This window comes from Oratosquilla oratoria, chromosome 7 (genome assembly GCF_046742065.1).
Source record: "Oratosquilla oratoria isolate Oo_2021 chromosome 7, ASM4674206v1, whole genome shotgun sequence".
In the NCBI taxonomy this organism is placed as follows: domain Eukaryota; kingdom Metazoa; phylum Arthropoda; class Malacostraca; order Stomatopoda; family Squillidae; genus Oratosquilla; species Oratosquilla oratoria.
In genome coordinates, this window is record NC_134783.1 from 56,895,107 (window position 1) to 56,902,606 (window position 7,500).

Below are 7,500 nucleotides of genomic sequence, written 5' to 3' on the forward strand. Positions count from 1 at the left end.
TTACCTTAAATGTACATTAAATGTACTTTAAATGTATTTTAAATGTAAAGCATATGGTTGGATATGTGGGTAGAAGCAGTCTGAAGAAGGAGGAAGGCATACAGTCAGGGGGAACAGGAATGAAAAAAATGGATGGAGAGAGGAATGGATAAGGAAAATAGATGGGCCGTTTGACTATGAAAAGACACCCGTCGCTGGCTGGATGGATGGATAGATGGATGGATGGTGGGAGTGGAGGGAGGGAGGGAAAGAGAGGGGGAGGTTGAAAGGAAGGAAGGGGTTGTTGAAATGGAAGTGAAAGTGTTTTATAAGAAGAGACGAAGTTGAGAGGGGTATGCAAAAGCCGATTTATAGCACTGAAGTTGTAGATTAAACAACAGGAATTGGGTAGAGAAGGCAGAATAAAAGGGAATGAGGGTAACAGTAGGAAGGGGAACGAATCTAGAAGGGGCAACGATAGGGAAAGACTAGTAATTCTAGGAAAATCCAGTGTGTGGTGTAGTTCCGGGAGGATGGCGAGAGATTATACATCGATGGGGTTCCTCGAAGTCCAACTGGACGGGGGAGAGTTCGAGGACGCATGGACCGACTTCGAGAGAACACCAGTTTAAAGAAACAGAAAATGTAGGAAGTAGGAGGAGGAAGGAATAGAGGGAGGAAAATGAAAGGGAGTAGGAGATAGAGGAGGGAGGGGAAAAAGAGGAGTAGGAGGAGGAGGAGGAGAAAGAGGAGGAGGAGGAGGAGGAGAACACCAGTTTAAAGAAACAGAAAATGTAGGAAGTAGGAGGAGGAAGGAATAGAGGGAGGAAAATGAAAGGGAGTAGGAGATAGAGGAGGGAGGGGAAAAAGAGGAGTAGGAGGAGGAGGAGGAGTAAGAGGAGGAGGAAGGGGAAGGGAATCAGGAAGAGGGAAAGGAGTAGAATGAAAAATGAGAAAAAGAGAAAGAGGAGGAGGGGGAAGACAAGAGGTAACAGGGACGGGAAGGAGGCAAAGGAAGAGAAGGTGGAGGAGGAGGAGGAGGAGGAGGAGGAGGAAGAGGAGGAGGAGGAGGAGGAGGAGGAGGGGGAGAGGATGAAAGGGAGAAGGGGAGGGGAGAAATGTAGGGGAAGAGTCGGGGAGGAGAAGGGAGGGGAGGAGGAGAAATTGAAGAGAAGTTGATTGGTGACTAGGAGAGAGAATTGGTAGTAGAAAGTGGGTGAAGAGAAGGAAGAGAAAGAGACGAAGGATACGAAGGAGACTGTGAGCGAAAGGAGGTGGGGAGAAAGGTGAAAAGGGTAAGTCAGGAGAAAATTGGAAAATTAAAGGGTGCTCGGAAAGAAGCGGAGGTGGCAAGGGAAAAGGCTGTGGAAAGGGGCGAGTCAAAGAAGAATGAGAGAAAACAAGGCTATATATATATATATATATATATATATATATATATATACACACACACACATATATATATATATATATATATATATACACACACACATATATATATATATATATATATATATATATGTGTGTGTGTGTGTGTGTGTGTGTGTGTGTGTGTGTGTGTGTGTGTGAGAGAGAGAGAGAGAGAGAGAGAGAGAGAGAGAGAGAGAGAGAGAGAGAGAGAGAGAGAGAGAGAGAGAGAGAGAGAGAAATTCGCTAGTAACAGCGACATCAATCTGATAAGTTTTATGACAGTCGCATGCAGGATTCGAACCCACTGCTTTCGGCCACCCGTAAGATCCCCTTCACAGAGTATTGACCCACTACGCCAACAGAGACTGTAAAAGCCTTGAAACCTGGAATCGAACTGATTCCCGAGGATAGGAAAGATCACTAATGTGTGTGTGTGTGTGTGTGTGTGTGTGTGTGTGTGTGTGTGTGTGTGTGTGTGTGTGTGTGTGTGTGTGTGTGTGTGTGTGTGTGAAGGCGTAGTGAAGGGGGATGAGATATAGATGTGCCTAAAAGCCCTTAGTTACTGCTCAGCCCGTAAGCGGCACAGGCATGATGATCATCGGGGTGGTAGGCAGGCATGATAGTCATCGAGACGGGACTCTCTGGAGGTAGTGACCCAAACTTCTGGGTAATCTTATTCAGGGTCCACATTACTCACTTCCCCTAATAGGAAATGTCTAGACGGGATGACTAAAAAATACCAACGTCCACGCTTCACCTGTGGTGTGAAGACGCACCTTCAAAACATTTTTTTTCGAAACAACAGAAAATCACCATGGACATCGATACTTGGGATATAAGGATTCTGATGAACTCATTCCTTACTCACGCAGCAAGTAGACCACCAAGACGCTGAACAATGATTTCGGAATTACATAGGTGCTACAATGATATTGCTGCCCTTGGTTGGAGAAGGGTATAGTATATCTCCTTTTGGAAGGGTCTATCTAAAATTGGCTACTTAGGTTAGTAAGTTCCCCGTCGCTGATGTTGGCATTTGTGAAAGATTTATGACCCTAACGGTCCTCTTAGGCAAGAATAAATATGTCACTATGGTCAGCAGTTATGCCCCAACTTTAACTTTTCTAGAAAATTCTAAAGATCTGTTTCACAAAGAACCTGGCAAATTGTTATCAGCTACTCCCCGAAACGACAAGTTTATTTTGCTCAGCGACTTCAATGCTAGAAATAGCTCGAATACTATAGTTGGGTATGGAGTCATCGGCAAACAGGGAGTGGAGAAAGAGAATGGCACCGGTCTAGGAGTTTTGAACTTATGTGTCCTTCATAGGTTGTCATTCATTTATCATTCATTCCCACTTCCAACCAAACAAAAGACATCTTAGAGGCTACTGGCACCTATCGATTATACCATTAACCGTCGGTCAGATATCCAGGACTTCAAAAATCACAAAGGAACTTAGGGGAGCAGAGTTATGGACAGACCACAATCCCTTTCGCTTCCTGATGCAGTTCACAATCCACCCTCCTAAACACACACAGAAGAAAAATAAGCAGCTAACCAGAAGCCTTCTACATGACCAGGATAAACGCAGAGAACTACAGGACATATTACCTCAGGTGATCAAACAACTCCCAGATCCTATTGATAACTCAAGCCTCGATCAGATGAAGAAAAATGGAACAACTTCACAAACTCATTGAATCACACAACCTCCAAAGAAAAAACATCAAGCCTGATTTATTGAGAATGATGCCACGATACATATACTTCCCTTGAGGAAGACTCAAACACGTAAATTCCTTCTCCACAGCCAACGCAATCACTCTCCTCTGTGTACCAACGACCTCAGAGCCGAGGATCAACGCTCCTTTCGACGAATGCAGAAAATTTGTGAAATCCAGCAGTATGCAGAAGAAAACAAGAGCAAAGTTTCTTCGCAGCCATAAAGGTGACGTATGGCCCATCCCAAAGTTTAATGGCACCTCTTAGATCAGCTAAGGGTCATATCATCAAATATCAGCAAGGCTTATTGAATCAACAAAGTAAAGCCAATAGATCCACAATTTGCTGACCACTTTCCATCACTTCCTGAACTCATCCAAAACCTTGAAATAAATAAATGAATAAATAAATAAATAAATGAATAAATAAATAAATAAATAAATAAATAAATAAATAAATAAATAAATAAATAAATAAATAAATAAATAAAAATTATAACCTGCCCGACCTGATGTAGTACCAGTAGATTGAGGTATTCTGGTAAACCGGTTAGTTGCCAGAATAACTCAAAGATCCAATCGTGTTCATTATATACAAAAGGAGGGGAAGCACAGCTGAGTGTACTAACCACCGCACGATCTCTCCTAGGTAGTCCGGGAAAACTTTTAGTTCACATTCTCCTGACCACACTGTTTGGCTGTATGTAAGAACCAGTTTTGCCTGAGACACAATGCAAATGAAAGATGCACCTCGGACATGAATCTATCCCCAGACAGCTACTGGGGAAAGCGCGAAAACATGGGCAGGGATTATATTTTGACTTATGGCAATTAATTCAATCTCCAGCGGTTGAAATCTGAAACAAAAATACGTACAACCTACGTTTTCAATCTTCAGTATGCTTATGATGTAGGAAATTCATCACCAGTACCGCCCTCATTCCAGAGATCTATCACTGTTACGCGTGATTTATACTAAGTACGAAGTATGTTTGGTAATGCGAACAAGACTGAGATCCTCGTAGTTCAGTATTACTGGTGTAGTGTTCTATAGCCAAAACGTAAAGTTACCCCTTTAAGACTCGTGACCGCCAATTACAGGACAAAACTATGGTCACCCCTTAGGACGACATGCGTTCGATTATTTTATATTGATATAAAATAATCGAATGCATGTCGTCCTTAGGGGTGACCATAGTTTTGCCCTGTACTTGGCAGTCACGAGTCTTACAGGGGTAACTACACGTGTTGGCTATAGAAAACTACACTGGGATCCCGAGAGGGTGCAACCCCGACACTTTTTCCGCGGTCACGGTACAAAGAGAGCCGAAAAATACGGACGTCTTCAAACATTTTGTTAGATTTCTGCTTTCCACCTGCAAGCTCAAGTCAGAAGTAAAAGGTTTATCCATATATTTCGGTAAGTTCAAAGAGAGGGAGTAAACGACTTTCCGTCCTACAATATGGACAAATTTAGATTTAAGAAGGAAATAGGTAAGAATTGGTTTACTAATAGGGTGGTCAATGAATGGAATAAACTTGGTAACCATGTAGTGAGCGCTAAAACTATCAGTTGTTTTAAAAAACGATTAGACAACTTTATGGATGGGGATGACAGGTGGTGATGGATACGGAGCTGCCTAGTGTAGGCCTTATGGTCTCTTGCAGTTTCCTTTATTCTTATGTTCTTATGACAGCGAGTCTTGGACGGTACACAGGCAACAAGTCCGCACACTGCAGGCTTTCTACATCCAGTGCCTACAGTGCATCTTGGGCATCGATTTGCGTGAATGTGTACCACACGTCGACATTCTTCAAACTATTAGAACCACCAACACAGATAATGATAATCGGCCTCCAGTGTTCTCCGATTTGTTATTGTTTGTTTATTATCATTTGCTTGATTTCTATTTATTATTAGTTATCTGTCAATTTACTATTATTTGCTATTCATCTGTTTGTTTATTATCTAACTATACCTATGCATTTATTCATCTTATTTATTAATATTTACGGTATATAGATATAATTTTGATTTATTTCTCTTTGATTTATCATTATTACATTTTTTCCGTATCCGGCCTAGTTATGGACCAAAAGGTCTCCTGTCGGTATACTCCGCCTTCGTAATCCTATGTAACTACTAAGAAATGAAACCCGTGTGAATGGTGAACAGCAGAGTTAAAAAAAATCTTAAACTAAGTCTCAAAAAGTGTTGTGTAAGTCCAAACTAACTGAAAGCCTTTTTCTTACAACATTCCACCTGGAGCTAGACCATCAAGCAAGCACTTTGGTCCTTCGAGAACAAACAGCTACGAGAAACCTCCAGCCAGCCCACAGACATAAGTCCAGGGTCCATGACCCTCGTTCGTAGGAAGGCAATATCCTATGATCAAACTGCAGAAAACGCTGTGAGACAGAAATTAGCTTAAAAGGCCATCGCACCAGCCATCAACGACGAGCAAAGTGAGCGAGTAAAAGCTTTACATAATAAACTTACAAGGAGAGCTTGAAAGAGAGAGAGAGAGAGAGAGAGAGAGAGAGAGAGAGAGAGAGAGAGAGAGAGAGAGAGAGAGAGAGAGAGAGAGAGAGAGAGAATGAGAGGACATCTTACTCGTTTACGAGCTACCTTAAGCTAAATTGTGTGTGTGTTTGTGTGTGTGTGTGTGTGTGTGTGTGTGTGTGTGTGTGTGTGTGTGTGTGTGTGTGTGTGTGTGTGTGTGTGTGTGTGTGTGTGTGTGTGTGTGTGTGTGTGTGTGTGTGTGTGTGTGTGTGTGTGTGCGTGTGTGTATGTGTGTGTCTGAAATGTGGGATTCTAGAAGAAAGTAGCTCCTTGGGTGACTTCCCTGAATCCGACTTCGCTGTGTAAATTAAAACTCTTTAGTATCCAAATAAACTTGAGCCCGCATCTAACGTGTGCCCCACTTGCTTCGCCTCCTCCCTATCTCTCTGTCTCTCACTTTCTATCTCTCCTTCTCTCTCCCTCTGTCCGTCAGTTTTATTCATTCGAAGGAGAAAAGTCGAAAAATATACATATATACATAACACACACACACACACACACACACACACACACACACACACACACACACACACACACACACACACACACACACACACACACACACACACACACACACACACACACACACACACACACACACACACACACACACACACATATCTATATACTTATAAAATTCTGATCATCTTGTTTGTTATCTTGCTTGAAACCGTCTACCAGCCAATCAGAAGAGATATGACGTCACGACTGAGGACCAGCCAATCAGAAGAAGAGATATGACGTCACGACTGAGGACCAGCCAATCAGAAGAGATATGACGTCACGACTGAGGACCAGCCAATCAGAAGAAGAGACATGACGTCACGACATCCGCTCTGTGGGTCCCGAGGAACCCCAGCGCTGAGCAAGTGACGCCACAACTGCTAATTTTCCAATTTGCCAATTTTTTTATTTCCAATTTTCCGATTACATATTTTCTGACTATTAATATCTAAAATGTTCATATTCAGCATTTAAAAGTATAGCCAACTCCTGAGTTAGCATCTATGAGTCATAATGAGTTTATTAAAATATTACGAACCGTATAAATCATATGATGCGTAGTGTTCCAAGCAACGACGACATGATGTCACAATCTTCTGCATTTCACTTTTTATAACTATCCAAGTCGCTGCCTTTGTCTACTGAATGGAGGTGAGAGCTCTAAAGTATACTCAATTTGATATAGAAGCTTATTTTCTGTGATTTATGTTATACGGTGATAGTGATATAGTATATCTATCATAAAGTTTATATTTATATATATATATATATATATATATATATGTGTGTGTGTGTGTGTGTGTGTGTGTGTGTGTGTGTGTGTGTGTGTGTGTGTGTGTGTGTGTGTGTGTGTGTGTGTGTGTGTGTGTGTGTAAGTGTGTATTTCGTCAAGATGAAACATTCTAAAAATAATAGACTGAAATAATAACGTTTATCTTAACACAACACGATGAAGCTAATTTACCTATTCTACATTTGCTAAAAGGGAGAAAAGTATCCATATCCGTTTCGCCAGTGTGGCGTTCTCCACATATTTTATTCAGGATAGCGCTGGATGAATACATTTATCTCATGACAAAAAATATTAGTCTAAGATCACCGCATTTTCTATGTCTCTCGTTCTAGTCTTTCCCGTCTTTGACCTGAGTATGTGCTTGCTTTGTCCTTTGATCTAAGGCCCGCAAAGGTCCCTTGGCCTTATCTCATTGCTCAAAGGACCAGTTGTCTTCTAAGGCCTTGGTCTTATCGTTGTGCGGAAGCCAACCAACACAAACGCCCGCATGCCAGGTACCTAATTCAGTCATTTAATTTTGTCTAGT